The sequence below is a fragment of the Xiphophorus hellerii genome, chromosome 12 (assembly GCF_003331165.1).
Source record: "Xiphophorus hellerii strain 12219 chromosome 12, Xiphophorus_hellerii-4.1, whole genome shotgun sequence".
Taxonomy (NCBI): Eukaryota; Metazoa; Chordata; class Actinopteri; order Cyprinodontiformes; family Poeciliidae; genus Xiphophorus; species Xiphophorus hellerii.
The window spans coordinates 33,328,214-33,345,375 of NC_045683.1; the positions used below are offsets into that span (position 1 = coordinate 33,328,214).

Here is a 17,162-nt window from a genome sequence, read left to right on the forward strand (position 1 = left end):
GAACAGGATCCACAGGTCGACCAGCTTGATGACATCGGCTTCACTAGCACACAGTTGAACCCTCGGCGGTCGGCAGCGGCTAACCAATGGATCCGGGTCACGGCACCAGATGTAACAGATGTGGAAAGGATCACACAGGAATAGTACTCTGCGTTGGTTTTTTTATTCCTATAAAACAGTGGGACACACTCAGCACCAGGTATGATACACACGCATCACCGTCACAGTCCAGCAGCTCCGTTAGGCAGCTTCTGCCTTCTTTTTTTAATATATTAACAAATGGACTATAAAACAGTGGGACACACTCAGCACCAGGTATGATACACACACATCACCGTCACAGTCCTGCGGCCCAACAAACACATTTTGGAGGGAAACTTTATACAAACTTAATAAACGTAACAAATTAACTTTAACCACCACCAAAGTTGTTTTTTAAAAACACTTGCACAGTTAACATTATATTTTTTCAGAACAAAAGCTGTGAAAACTATTTTTAGCAATATAAACATTATTAAAAGTGAGAGGTAGCTTTAGCGCACGTCTTACCAGCAGCTCAGTTAGGCAGCTTCTGCCTGGCTGCTGCAGCTACGTCACTGAACATTGCTTTGTGCAACACTAATAACGTTCCCCCCAAAACAATATTTGCATTAGGAACCAAAAATAAAAGCAGTCAAAACAGAAATAGCCATGTCAGCAGACATGTTAATTCGACAAAATAGAAATAAAAATGTTTTGAGAAGGTTCATAAAATAATAAATAAATAAAATTAACTCAGCTACACACACACACTCACGAACTCTAACACCTATAGTCTAAAAAACTCATCCGAATCATCCATCCATTTTCTGTTCACCCTTTGTCCCTAATGGGGTCGGGAGGGTTGCTGGTGCCCATCTCCAGCTACGTTCCAGGCGAGAGGCGGGGTACACCCTGGACAGGTCGCCAGTCTGTCACAGGGCAACACAGAGACATACAGGACAAACAACCATGCACACGCACACTCACACCTAGGGAGAATTTAAAGAGACCAATTAACCTGACAGTCATGTTTTTTGGACTGTGGGAGGAAGCCGGAGTACCCAGAGAGAACCCACGCATGCACAGGGAGAACATGCAAACTCCATGCAGAAAGACCCCAGCCGGGAATCGAACCCAGGACCTTCTTGCTGCAAGGCAACAGTGCTACCAACTGTGCCACTGTGCAGCCTCATCCGAAACACTCCTAGTAAAATCCAAAAAGTCACTGCGCTCCTTTCTCTTCCTGTCTCCAAAACTCTCCAGAGCCTTTCGCACCAAGTGTCTCACTCCCCTCCCTCTCCGCCCCAGCATACAGACAACACCTTTTCATTGGTTGTTTTAGAAATGTGGTACATTTGAGGAAATCGGAAAAATGGATGTCATATTGCATTCAAGCATTTCCTGGTCACAAAACATTCACAATGAGCACAACATTGTGGTGAAATGATTGGTCATATTTCTGGTTTTATTTGGAAATAAATAAAAAACAAAACCAATATAAAAACACCGCTTTCATAACGTTTGAAGTCCGTGCTGTCCTCCAGAGTTGAAATGAACACTCAGCATGCTGTCAGTTTTGTTACAGTAGCCTTTTAAATGCGTCACGTCCATGCCCGCTGCAGAGCGGGTACCAACCTTAAAATTAACATGTCTTAGCTAATGACAACTGTAAATATTCACAACGTTGGATAAATAAACTGAATAGAATTCAGTTGAATTCAAGTTGATCACTGGAAGAGATCAAGTCATGTTAGCTTGGTCAAAAGTAGCCAATTTTGTCTTACGCTATTTGTTTTCTCCAGAGGGTCTGGGTTCTCAGCTATTGAGAAACGATTGCTTCTTGGAGGTGTTGACGTCGAGGTTTTAAACTTTACCCAATCTCTAATGTTTGTCTATGCAATGCACCAGTAAAATGCTATGAAGCTTACCAGAAATTGCCTGCACTGAAGAGAGAAGTGCCGAGTCGAACAAGTTGTTTGTTAATGTTAATTCAACATTTGGCAGCATGGCCAATACAGACTGAACAGTGCCATTGCTAAAACTACTGAGAGACTATATTTTTAAAAATGAGCACAAAAACAAAGTTATTGTTCTCAACTTCTTCTACTGTTTGATGATTGGCCCCGTAGAAAATCTACTGGAGGAATCCAAGCTAATGGAGGCAACCGATACTGTTCAGGAAGGGCTCAGGAAGAGATGTACCAGGAACCATAATTTCCAAATCTTGTACACCAACAGGATGCTGTCTTGATAAAGCATCAGCATCAGCATTCTTGTTGGCTCTGCCAGAACAGTATTTGATTTCAAAGTCAAATAGTGCCAGCTGGGCAGCCCAACATGGCTCTGTTGCTCCCAAACTGGCCGAAGCCAAATGACTCAATGGATTGTTGTCAGTAAAGACAACACATTTATGGCCCAAAAGGTAATCCCGAAATTTTTCAGTCATAGTCTGAAAAATTTAGACTATGACTTAGCTAAAACCTCCAGTTTCATAGAACTATAATTCAGCATGTTGCATTCTGTAGGTCTTAAACTACAGCTTGCATAAGCTATGGGCCTCACCTTGCCGTCTTGCTCTTGTGAGAGAACAGCCCCCAAACCACTTGCATCTACCTCCAAAATGAAGGGAAGTGAAAATCTGCATAATCCAACACTGGTGCCTTTGTCAATCTGGTTTTCAGTTCTTCAAAACTGTGTTGACTGTCCCATGTCCAACCCTGTATGACATTCTGGTCTGGCTGTCTCCTTGATCTGGTGCCCCCTAGCTCTGCAACCAACCTGTGAAGAGGAGCAGCTAGCATTGCAAAGCCCTCCACAAAGCAGCGGTAATAGCTAGCAAACCCTAGAAATGATCACAGCTCAGAAACTGTAGTGGGGGGCTGCCAGTTGGTCACTACCTCCGTCTTACTGGGGTCAGTGGCAACACCCTCCGCAGAAATGACATGCCCCAGATAACGCACCTCTGGCTTAAAGAAGGCACATTTATTTAACTTTACCTTCAGGCTTTCACCTTGAAGCCGACTCAAAACCACCTCCAACCTCTCCAGGTGTTGTTGGACTGTGGAGGAAAAAACAACAATGTCATCCAGGTACAACATAAAACTTTTGCACTGCTGATCACCAAATAGCCGCTGCATCAACCTTTGGAAGATGCTGAGTGAAAAGGGCATACGAGTCCATTCAAAGAGGCCAAATGGACTTCAAAATGCAGTTTTAGGCCGATCCGCCTGTTACTGATCTCTGTTACTGAAAATTTCTAAAGGCTAAAAGCAAAAATTTTGCTTTTAGCCTTATTTAATTTTTGATGGAACTGATGGTACTTTACCATTTATTTACTGATTAATCTGCTGTGTTTTGTAATTTCTGCAAGATGTGTTTTTTCCATTAAAGAAGTTTCCAGATAATGTTTAGATGTTTCAACAGCTGTGATAGAGACCTCAAGACATCTTGAGTAAAATGCTTGATCTGGAAATTGTCTTAAAGGACTGACATGTGTGAAAATGTAGTTGTACCCTTGTTTGACCCTGCCCCCATGAGTAACTGACAAAGAAGAATTAGAAGTTTCTCCTGCTCTCTTTCCTGGCATTAAACATCCCCTCCAAGAGGTGAGGGATAGTTCATGAGGTGGGGGTAAGGATTGTCTCTGTGGTCCATCTGGAAATAGAGATAAGATTAGGCTTTGGGTGGGTCCTTGCCTTGCTGTGACTATATAATGATGTGATGTGTGTCGTTCAGGGCTCTTCTCCTGACTGCACTTAGTGAGATAGGTCTTCAAACGCTTTTGCCTTCGAATAAAGAAACTTAAAGACAAAGATTAATCTTTCTCTACTTATTAAAACAGATTCTCATTCCTTAACAAAAAATTCTATAACACCACTCACCAAATCCAACGTGGAAAACCAGCGTGCACCACCTAGTGCATCCAGGGACTCCTCTATAAGAGGAAGGGGAAAGGCGTCTTTTCTGGTTTTAGCATTTAAGTGCCTGTAATCAACACACATACGAAAAGTTCCATCCTTGTTTTTAACTAGCACAACAAGAGCATATGGGCTGCTGCTTTCCTTAATTACTTGTGCCTCAAGCAATTTGTGAATATGTTCTTTAGCAGCCTTGTACTCAGAAGGAGGTATGTATCTGTAACGTTGTTTAACTGGTGTATCATCCAAAAGATGTTCTAGGTGCCTAAATTAGTACACCCCAAATCGCCATCATGTGCAGAAAAGACTGAGCAATAACCCTTAAGTAAAGCGCTTACCTTTTCAGCTGACAGTCCAGTCACATCCAGTGCATCTATTTACTTGTGGACTGAATCAGCAGCAACTTGCTCTCCCACAGGGGCCATATCTGATGGTACAGCTTGGACACCTACAGGTAAGCTGACAACATGGGCAGAACTCAATGTACCAATGCAGGAACGAGGGTGTAAAACCACATCTGTGGCGCCCACATTAACAATGGGGACATAAGCAGTTCCCCTTGTGACCTGGACCAGAGAAGGTGAAATAAGGAGCCCAGCTGGGAGGCTGGAGTCCAAAGACTCAAACAAAACAGCTTTACCTGAATAGCTCTCAGAACAAGTGGCTGGCACAATTTTCAGTCAAATGTAATTGTAGTTTACTAAGATGCATAAATGAACAGCTAAAAATCTTTTACAAAGTAAACTTGCCAGCTCCTTAAAATCTCAAATTTTAGATGTTAAACAATTTATAATCTTTTAATTTATCTATGCTGAAACCATTAAATAAAATTTAGCAGCATAAATATTCTCTTAGTTCATTTATGCCTTGGGAGGATTGTAAATGTGATCAGCTTTACATCATGTTTTTAGATCCACTAACTGATGACTTAGTTTGGATTTAACAGAAGTGTAAATAATTAATATTTATTTTAATTGTATTTGTTTGATTTGTTGTTTTTAAGATTCTGTAGTTGTGGATTTTAGTATTGTCGGCACTGTCTTCCAGTAACATACAGTACAGACCAAAAGTTTGGACACACCTTTCTAATTCAATGGGTTTTCTTTATTTTCATGACTATTTATAAGGCAAGAAATCCCACTTATTAACCTGACAGGGCACACCTATGAAGTGAAAACCATTTCAGGTGACTACCTCTTGAAGCTCATCAAGAAAATGCAGAGTGTGTGCAAAGCAGTAATCACAGCAAAAGGTTGCTACTTTGAAGAAACTAGAATATAAGGGGTATTTTCAGTTGTTTTTCACTTTTTTGTTTAGTGCATATTTACACATGTGTTATTCATAGTTTTGATGCCTTCAGTGTGAATCTACAATGTCAATAGTCATGAAATTAAAGGAAACTCATTGAATTAAAAAGTGTGTCCAAACTTTTGGTCTGTACTGTAGTTACCCACTAATATTTTACGTTTCCTGTCAACTTAACATCTTTTAATACAAAACCCCAGTGGACCTCCTAGGTGCCCTGACCACCGGACTTAGAAAGTTTTCTGGGGGAAACCCTGCTATTTATAGGATCTCAGTCATCAAGGACATGGAAAAGCTAAAAACGGTTTAAAAATAATAATGATTTAAATAACACATTTACATAACTTGTATTGAGAGCCACTACAACAAATCAATATTTATGAGGAATTTTATCATGTGGAGTTACTCATAAAAACTTATTTAGAGCCATAATTTTTCTGTGAAGGTGTGCCATAGATTAGATCAGTGACACTGAACCAAACTCGTATCTAAACATCTGACAGCTTGATTTTTCCATAGATCTGTCTAATACCATACTCTCATACTGTAACATGGTAACAGTTTCAACAAATACGTAAATAAATATTTTTTATAAAAGTTACATACTGCAGCTCTGAGTAACTTAAATCAAATATCCTCTGAACTCATTTAAAGGTTATTTATACACTTAACATATTTCCATGTGCATGCTGGTTATTTATTTATATTCAATATTATATTCAATAATATTTAAATTACTTACATCACACTTATGTCACTTACATATACAGTATATGTAAGTATTTTATATATATGTATACACAGAGAGCAAAAATATAAAACGCCCCATGTCAAATATAAGAGTTTTATGAACATTTGGGTCACGCAATATATAGAGAAACTCAAAATATATTTTCAGTAATTACTGATCTTAATATTGCCATTGATTGACAGTCCTTTGATCATGATAAGGATCAAGTTGAGGAATTAGATTTTGACCAAGTTGGCTTCTCGTAGGCGGTTACGGACAGTCTGAGGTGTGATGCGTCTATTGTGCAGACCAATAGTCTTATCAGCTGTGTGTGTCGCTGGTCTTAGCTGATCCTACTGATGGAGGAGCCAAATGTGGCGATGTTGTGATGGAGTGATCACACGTGGCCAACGATGAAGAGCTCAATTTGCAGTAGTGCCAGTCTGTTGGAAACAAACTTTTAATGTATTTAATATATTGTTTAAGAGTTTGTTTCCAGTCTGTTGGTAACAAACTCTTAAATGGCCTATGGTCCGATAACGGACATTGAGCCGTGCAGCTGCTGCTCTGGTGAACATCCCTGCATACAACATGCCAATGGCACACTCCCGCACAACTTGCTATGTCTGAGGCATTTGTGACAAAATTTGACATTTAGGGTTGGCCTTTTCATGTCCCCAGTCCAAGGATTGTTGCTAATTTTGTCTGATCACCCACTGGACATGCCCCACCCATACACTGAGTAAAAAAAAAACAACTCACTGAGTAATGCAAGTTGGATTAAAAATTATGCACAAATCAAGAGAAATATTACTTATGTACAATAAAATGTCAGCAATTATTTATTTTAAAAGTAGTGATAAATGGAGTACATGGCCTCAAAGTGACCTATGTGTCAAAAACAAAAGAAAACTATCTGAATATTAACCAAAACTTAGATATTTGAAATTAAATCAACCAAATACCAAAAACTTACCTCCTTAATTAAGAAAAAAAACATGAAAAAACTAAGCAAACATAAACGACAGCTCACTCCTTCAAACTCAAAAAACTTTTATAAGGAAACGACAAACATTGCGGCTGGTTGAGATGAGCTGAGGATGCATGGCAGGAAGTCTGCAACAGTGTCTTTTATATTCGTCACCTCTGGCAGGCCACCAATCGGATGTCTCCACAGTCTTCTGTGAGTCAGCCAGGCACCTGCACACTCATGTTTGCACAAGTAACCTATATACGCCAGTCGTAACAATATATATACAGTACATACAGTATAGACCAAAAGTTTGGACACAACTGTGTGTCCAAACTTTTGGTCTGTATTCAGTACAGACCAAAAGTTTGGACACACTTTCTCATTGAATCCAATGAGAAAGTGTGTCCAAACCTTTGGTCTGTACTGTATATATATATATATATATATATATATATATATATATATATATATATATATATATATATATGCATAGGCCTGAACCCCCTCAGCCAAATTATCAACAAGACTGGCTACGGATACCGACTCAAAAATGGGGCCAACATCAGTCACCTTCTCTACATGGATGACATCAAGCTGTATGCCAAGAGTGAGCGAGACATCGACTCACTGATCCACACCACCAGGATCTACAGCACGGACATTGGGATGTCATTCGGACTAGAGAAGTGTGGTCGGCTGATCACAAAGAGGGGGAAGGTCATCCGCACAGAAGGGGTCTCACTCCCAGAAGGAACAATAGCAGACATAGAGGACAGTTACAAGTACCTAGGTATACCACAAGCAAATGGCAATCTCGATGAGGTCACAAGGAAAGGAGTCACAGCTAAATACCTCCAACGAATAAGGCAAGTCCTGAGAAGCCAGCTCAATGGCAAGAACAAAATCCGCGCAATAAACAGCTATGCCCTGCCAGTAATCAGATACCCTGCTGGAATAATTAGCTGGCCAAAGGAGGAGATAAAAGCCACTGATATTAAGACTAGAAAACTACTAACAATGCATGGAGGATTCCATCCCAAATCCAGCACCCTGAGACTATACACGAGCCGCAAGGAAGGAGGCAGAGGACTAGTGAGTGTGAGAACCACAGTCCAGGACGAAACAACTAAGATCCATAAATACATCAGGGACAAAGCCTCAACAGACAATGTGCTCAGTGAATATCTCAGACAACAGGGAACGGAGGTTGAGGTGCCAGAGATGCCATCATGGCAGGACAAGCCCCTACATGGGATGTACCACCAGCAAATAACCCAAGTGGCTGATATCAGTAAATCCTACCAATGGCTGGAAAAAGCTGGACTCAAGGACAGCACAGAGGCCCTCATCCTGGCCGCCCAGGAACAGGCCCTAAACACCAGAGCAATAGAGGCCCAGATCTACCACACCAGACAAGACCCAAGGTGTAGGTTGTGCAAGGAGGCCCCTGAGACAGTCCAGCACATAACAGCAGGGTGCAAGATACTGGCAGGGAAAGCGTACATGGAACGACATAACCAAGTTGCAGGCATAGTGTACAGAAACATCTGTGCAGAATATGGACTGGAAACCCCGAGATCAAAGTGGGAAACACCCCCAAAGGTGGCGGAGAACGCCAGAGCTAAGATCCTGTGGGACTTCCAGATCCAGACAGACAAAATGGTAATGGCGAACCAACCAGACATTGTCGTAGTGGATAAACAACAGAGGAAAGCCGTTGTGGTAGATGTAGCAATACCAAGCGACTGCAACATCAGGAAAAAGGAGCACGAGAAACTAGAGAAATACCAGGGCCTCAGGGAGGAACTGGAGAGGGCCTGGAAGGTGAAGACCACAGTGGTGCCTGTGGTCATCGGGGCCCTCGGGGCAGTCACCCCCAAACTGGACCAATGGCTACAACAGATCCCAGGAACAACATCAGACATCTCAGTCCAGAAATGTGCAGTCCTTGGCACAGCCAAGATACTGCGCAGAACCCTCAAGCTCCCAGGCCTCTGGTAGAGGACCCGAGCTCAGAGGATAAGAACCACCCGCGGTGGGTGAGAAGGGAATTTTTTTTTATATATATATACAGTATATACAGTACGTATATATACAGTTCCATGCAAAAATATTCGGCCCCCTTGAACTTTTCAACCTTTTGCCGCTTTTCAGGCTTCAAACATAAAGATCTAAAATTTGTTATTATTTTGTGAAGAATCAACAACAAGTGGTACACAATCGTGAGGTGGGACAAAATATATTGGATATTTTAAACTTTTTGAACAAATAAAAACTGCAAAGTGGGGCGTGCAATATTACTCGCCCGCCTTGCGTTAATACTTTGTAGCTCCACCTTTTGTTGCGATTTTAGCTGCAAGTCATTTTGTACATCATTTTGTACTGTCAGCATCCAAGATTCCAGAATGAGATTGAAGCTCTGTCACACAACTCTAAAGTGAGCCATACGAGCTCTATCTATGTGTTGGACCCTGTTTTGAAAGATAAAATTTTAAGAGTTGGAGGCCGGCTTCATAGAAGTGCAATGCCAGAGGAAGTAAAACATCTTATAATTCTGGCCTAAGAACAACACATCTCCAAGTAAGGGATAATTTAATTATCCCTTACTTGGGAGTCCAAACAAGACTCCCAAATAAGGAGTCTTATTTGGGATAAGACTCCTTATCCCAAATAATAAGGAGACTTTAATACACTATTAAACCCATCCCTTGATAAGAAAACAATATCTAATTATAGATCAACCCTGAAATCATCAGAAACAATTAAACAATATATGAGTGAATTTGGCCTTTGGTTGGAGATCATTACATCCAGTCTCCCAAGAATTTACTTTTTTCTCTTCTGTCCATCATTCCTATTCATGGATTGATACGTTTCTAATAAGCAATTCCCTAATGGGAAACATAACAAAAACTAATATACACTTGATTGTGATCAGTGATCATGCGCCCATATCTGTCTCTTGGAATGTAGAAAAACAACCTCCCAAGTGTTTCAGTAGATGGCGCCTTAATCTATTACTATTGGAAGACCAAGAGTTTGATAAATATATAAAAAAGAAATGGGCGTCCTTCCTCAAGATAAATGAGTCACCAAATACTGCAATAAAGTTGTATTAAGAGGCAGAATCATAGCATATGGAGTCCATAAGAAAAGGGAGGAAAGTGAAAAACAAACTCAGCTAGACAGAAATTAAGACTTTAGAGGAAATAATCATTTCAACAGAACAAACTGAAGAGAAAATACGTCGGCTAAGATATGAACTAAATACGCTCATAAACAAGACAGCTAATTTTTTATTCCAGAAACTTAAACAAGACAACTTTCACTGTAGTAATAAGTCTGGTAAATATTTGGCCAATCAACTGAAAAAGAACAAAAAAATATATATATATTTCTGTTATTAAAGATTCAGCAGAGACCCAGTCGATAGAAGAAATAAATGATGTTTTTCAAGATTTTTATACCAAACTGTTCTCAGGAAAAAATCCTTCCCAAGAAGAACTTAACTCTTTTTTTAAACACTCTCACTAATAAATACAGATAAGAAAATTATCACTAAGGCATCTCATCCTTCATTCATCCAGATCAAACTGGTTTCATTCAAAATAGACACTCATATAATATACAGAGATTGTTGAACTTAAATGCTTTAACAAATAAACAAGACTCAGCCATTGTAACTTTGAATGCTGAAAAAGCATTTGATAAAGTGAATTAGTCATTTTTGTTTTCAGTATTAAGAAGGATTAGATTTGGAGATTCTTTTATTCACTGGACTAAGTTATTCTATACATCACCAGCAGCGACTGTTACTACCAACAATATAATTTCAAAGAATTTCATTTTACAAAGAGGCACAAGACAGAGTTGTCCACTTTCTCCATCCTTGTTTTCCATTTTCATTGAATCCCTTGCAGCAGCAATTCGTCAAATTTCTCATATTAAAGGTATTCCAATTAACGCAACAGAACATAAAATTTGTTTATATGCTGATGATATCCTTACTACTGCAGAATCCATATTCTTCAATGACTGAAACAATCAGATTGATTAATCAATTCTCAAAAATATCCAATTACTCAATAAATTTGAATAAATCTGAAGTTCTTCCTTTAAATTGGGGGGGGGCAAACTCCAGTCCTCGAGGGCCGCTGTCCTGCAACTTTCAGATGTGCCTGTGCTGCGCCACACCTGAACAGAATAATTAGGTCATTAGCAAGGCTCTGGAGAACTATGCAAGGAGGAGGTAATTAAGCCATTTCATTCCAGTGTTTTGTACCTGTGGCACATCTAAATACTGCAGGACAGCGACCCTTGAGGAGTTTGAGACACCTGTGCTTTAAATAATTTAAAATGGGATGAGACGATCCAAACTATACGTATTGCTTTATGCACAACTTATATTACATACCTTGGGATTAAATTATCTCCTAAATTGTCAGATTTGTTTAATCTTAATTTCATAATACTTCAAGAATCAATACAAAACAACTTGAAACAATGGATAAATTTACCCCTTTCACTTGCTGGTTGAGTAGCGACTACTAAAATGAAAATACTTCCCCAAATTAATTATCTATTTTCTACACCGTGTTCCAAATTATTATGCTAGTGATATTTTCTCAGATTTTCTTAAATGGTCAATGCAAATGATGATCAGTATAATTTTCAAGTCATGAACTATTACAGTATAAATAAAATTTTACTGAACAAAGCTCCCCATAAGAACAGTGTTTTTTGTTTTGTTTTTTTAATCAAAAACTCAAAATGCACCGTTCCAAATTATTATGCACAGCAGATTTTCTAAACATTTTATGGATTATAAAGAACTGCAAACGGTCATTCTTTGAATGTGCAGCAATACATGGTCACATGTACTAAAATCAAAAGCTATTTCAATCAAAAGCATCTTAACAGACCGAGTTACATGTTAACATAGGACCCCTTCTTTGATATCACCTGCACAATTCTTACATCCATTGAACTTGTGAGTTTGTGGAAAGTTTCTGCTTGAATTTCTTTGCAGGATGTCAGAATACCTTCCCAGAGCTGCTGTTTTGATATGAACTGCATTCCACCCTCAGATCTTCTGCTTGAGGAAACTCCAAAAGTTCTCAATAGGGTTGAGGTCAGAGGAAGATGGTGACCACACTATGAGTTTCTCTCTTTTTATGCCTATAGCAGCCAATGACACAGTGATATTCCTTGCAGCATGAGATAGTGCATTGTCATGCATGACGATGATTTTGCTACGGAAGGTAGGCTATTCGTTTTGAACCATGAAAGAAAGTGATCAGTCAGAAAGTCCATATACTTTGCTGAAGTCATTTTCACACCTTCGGGGACTTTGAAGGGGCCGACCAGCTCTCTCTCTCTCTCCCAATGATTTCAGCCCAAAGCATGACTCCACCACCTCCTTGTACTCCGGCAAAGAAAACTGTTCCCCACCAGGAAGAGGAGGCACTCTGCCTGGACACGGCCGATGTGTTGAAGACTCTGAAAAGAGTCAACCCACGGAAGGGCCCAGGCCCCGACAACATACCTGGGCGGGTGTTCAGGGAATGCGCAGGTCAGCTGGCTGGTGTCCTAACAGACATTTTTAACACCTCACTGGACCAAGCCACAGTGCCAGCCTGTCTCAAAACTGCCTCCATCATTCCGGTGCCAAAGAAACCTCAAGTCACCTCTTTCAACGATTACCGGCCTGTGGCACTGACTCCCATCATGATGAAGTGCTTTGAAAGGCTGGTAAAAGAACACATCGTCTCCAGACTCCCCCCCACATTCGACCCGTTCCAGTTTGCCTACCGCCGAAACCGCTCCACTGAGTACGCCATCTCCTCCACCCTACACCTGAGCCTGGCTCACCTGGAGGAGAAGAACACTCATGTGCGGATGTTGTTCCTGGACTTCAGCTCAGCGTTCAACACAATCATCCCACAGCATCTGGCAGGAAAACTGGGACACCTGGGCTTCAGCACCCCCCTGCGCAACTGGCTGCTAGACTTCCTCACCGACAGACCTCAGTCAGTCCGGATCGGACAACACACCTCCGATGTCATCACCCTCAGCACAGGCTCCCCTCAGGGCTGCGTCCTGAGCCCTCTGCTGTTCACTCTGATGACACACGACTGCGCCCCCAGGTTCGCCACCAATCACATCGTGAAGTTCGCGGACGACACAACGGTGGTGGGCCTCATCAGAGACGACAACGACCTGGACTACAGAGAGGAGGTGGAGCAGCTGGTGGACTGGTGCAGAGACAACAGCCTGATCCTGAACGTTGACAAGACGAAGGAGATGATCGTCGACTTCAGGAAGAACCGGCCCAGCCACGCTCCACTGCTCATCAACAGCTCGGCTGTGGAGGTGGTCAGCAGCACCAAATTCCTGGGGGTGCACATCACAAACAACCTCACCTGGACTGTGAACACCACGTCTCTGGTCAAGAGGGCACAGAAACGCTTGTATTTCCTGCGGAGGATGAGAAGAGCACACCTGCCCCCGCCCATCCTCAAGACGTTCTACAGAAGCACCATAGAGAGCATTCTGACCAGCTGCCTCTCTGTGTGGTGTGGAGGCTGCAGCGCCTCCGACTGGAAGAATGTGAGGAGAGTGGTGCGGACAGCAGAGAGAATCATCGGGGCCCCCCTTCCCTCCATTCAGGACATTTCATCCCAGCGCTGCGTGTCCCGAGGCCGAAACATCGTCAGTGACCCCTCACATCCCCACCATGGACTGTTCTCCCTGCTGCCCTCTGGAAAGAGGTTCCGCAGCATCCGGTGCAGGTCCACCAGGTTCCGAAACAGCTTTTTCCCACTTGCCATCAGACTGCTGAACTCTTAACTGGACTGCACTCAAAATCTGGTCTCCACTTCATACCTTGCACATGTACATAGCTAAATAACTTCTATTTTACTGTCATTCCTGCACTTTATATTTTATATTTATATTTATATTGCATTTTATTTTATTCTGGAGTAACCTCATAACATTGGAACCTCAAAACATTGTTCTGAGTCGTATGCAACGAAATTTCGTTCTGTATACACCCTGTGCATGCAAAATGATAATAAAGTCAGTCTAAGTCTAAGTCTAAGTCTGATGTCACAGCCGTGTTGGGACGTGGTGCCCATCCACCATTAATCCACTAGTGTGTCCATCTGGACCATCTAGGGTTGCACAGCAGTCATCAGTGAACAAGTCTGTTTAAAAATTAATCTTCATGTAGGGCTGGGCCCACTGGGACCGTTTCTGCTTGTGAGCACTGGTTAGTGGTGGCCCAATAGTAGGTTCATGCGCCGCAAGCCTCTGGAGGATCCTCCACCTTGAGGTTCCAGAGGCACCAGCAGCTTCAAATAACTGTTTGCTGCTTTGTACGGACATTTTAACAGCTGCTCTCTTAATCCAATGAATTTGTCTAACAGAAACTTTCCTCATTATGCCTTTATCTGTACAATCCCATCTTTGTTCTGAATCAGCCACAAATCTCTTCACAGTTCGATAACTCTTCAGTTTTCGTTAAATATCTAATGTTTTCCTTGTCATACGGCACTACACTATCTGATGATTTTCAGCATCAGAGAGATCCTTTCTCTTTCTCATATTGCTTGAAACCTGTGGCCTGCTTAATAATGTGGAACATCCTTCTTAAGTAGATTTCCTTTAATTGAGCTCACCAGACAAACTAATCAACCAGCTCTCTGAAATTAATTATAGTGATTCAAAGAGCCCTGACACATAATACTGTCTATAAATTTAATAGCACAACAAAAAAATGTATCTTTATGACACTTAAATCCAATTTGCATAATTTGGAACACAGTGTATGTTACCAACTAAAGAACGGTTTACATCTTTAGATAGTATAATCTCCAAATTTTATTGGAAAAACAAGCCACCAAGAATAAAGTTATCAACTTTACAAAATTCAAAACAATATGGAGAGTTACATGCACCAAATTTTTATTACTATTATTTAGCCAATCAGCTACACTACAAAATTAAGTGGAACCAAAACCAGCAACACGATGATTTAAATGAATTAGAACAATCATTTTGTGGGAAAATGCAACTATCGGATTTACCATTCATTAGTCAAGCGATTAAGAAACATGGTTGCTTTAAATCACCAACTATTAAAGCCACTCTTTGTTTGGTAGAAATTCAATGATATTATCAACTCAAATTTTACCACCTCGAAATACACACCACTTTGGAACAATCCAGATCTTACAATAGATTAAAAAAAACTCCTTTTTTTTGTTTTAGCTTGTGGGTCTCTAAAGACGTGACACATTTTGAACATATTTTTAAATATAATAAATTCCTGCACAGTGGCGCAGTTGGTAGCACTGTTGCCTTGCAGCAAGAAGGTCCTGGGTTCGATTCCCGGCCGGGGTCTTTCTGCATGGAGTTTGCATGTTCTCCCTGTGCATGCGTGGGTTCTCTCCGGCTTCCTCCCACAGTCCAAAAACATGACTGTCAGGTTAATTGGTCTCTCTAAAATTCTCCCTAGGTGTGAGTGTGTGTGTGCATGGTTGTTTGTCCTGTATGTCTCTGTGTTGCCCTGCGACAGACTGGCGACCTGTCCAGGGTGACCCCACCTCTCGTAGCTGGAGATAGGTCCCGACCCCATTAGGGACAAAGGGTGAACAGAAAATGGATGGATGGAAATTCCTGTCATTTTCAGAATTAACTAAACAATATAAACTTGATGCTACTCATTTTTTAGAATATCTTCAATTAAAATATCTAATGCAAAGTAAATATGACCTGGAACAACTCATTACAGAATACACAAATTATGGAACTATTTAAAATTGCATCTAGAAAGAAAACTCAATTGATCTACAGAATTTTAAATAGGATTGATTCATCAATATCCATACCTACTTTAAAATGGCAAATAGATCTGAATAAAAACCCAGACTGTGAATCCTGGATTAAAATTTGCAATAATATCTCATATATGACAAAAACGCTAATCTTCAGCTCATTCAATATAAAGTACTTCACAGAATCCACTATACAACTCAAAGAATGCATAAAATGGGTTTGGCTCAGTCTGAATTGTGCAGAAATTCTTCACAAAATATCTCTGATACATAGTTTCATGCTTTATTGTTTGCAAACCTGTTCAACAAATTTGGATAATAGTAACTACATTCCTCTCCAGTAGGTTTGTCTGTCTCATCCCATTATCAGCTTCTCTTTGTTTATTGGGAGACACCACCAACCCTATTAATGATGTTCCAAATACTAAACAACTACTTGTAGCTTTAGCCATTGCTAAGAAAAAAAATTCCTATGAACTGGAAAATAAGGACCGCCATCAGTGTAACACATTAGAAAAATTTATACATTGGACACATTTCAATGGAAAATAAAACAGACCTTATATGATTCTGATATATACTTTAAATAAAGTGATTTATGTATTACGATCATTGTGTCCGCCTGCTTCGCTCTTTTTCGGCATCATTTCTCCCTTCTCATTTCATGTAATTCCTATATGCAATATAACAAATTTCACTCAGTAGAATTAATTTATCAATTCCATCCGTCTTATGTCTATATTTACCTGTCTTTCATAATTCATTGTTGTGTTATTATTGCTAGTATTAATATTTTTGTTTTTGTTGGTTTGTTTGTTTGTTTTTATTGCTCTATATACTGATGTCATTCATATTACCATTTTTGCTCACAAACTCTCATACACATACAGTTAATAATACTCATTCTTTGCAACACAATGCTCTCTGTTTTCTTTTTTGCTAGCTCCGTGATTTTATTTTCCTTTCATTAATGGAATGTATCATACCATATGTTTTCTATTTTACATTAATACATTGACATTAATAAAGTAAAAAAAAAAGATATAATTTCACTTTTCCACTACAGAAGTTGTATTGAGCACTGGCTGCTGCTACCGTTGCATTTTATTATATTGTTATCCTTTTTTATTATTTTTGATGGAGCCTATTACCTACATGTAATCACATGAAATAAAAAGCTGAAATAGAAGTCTTGTATTTTAAAAATGCATGATTAATTCATATTTATTCACCTGCACACTGAAAATTTCAGGGAGTGAGGGTGCCTATAAAGCAGGGGTCTCAAACTCCAGTCCTCGAGGGCCACTGTCCTGCAACGTTTAGATGTGCCTCTGCTGCACCACACCTGAATAGAATAATTAGGTCATTAGCAAGGC

General features: G+C 40.3%; 1 protein-coding gene across 2 annotated transcripts in view; it reads left to right on the forward strand.

Annotated features, from left to right (window-relative positions):
* Positions 1-17,162, forward strand: part of npr3 (natriuretic peptide receptor 3) — a 107,847-nt gene that overhangs the window by 23,153 nt on the left and 67,532 nt on the right. The window lies entirely within an intron of this gene.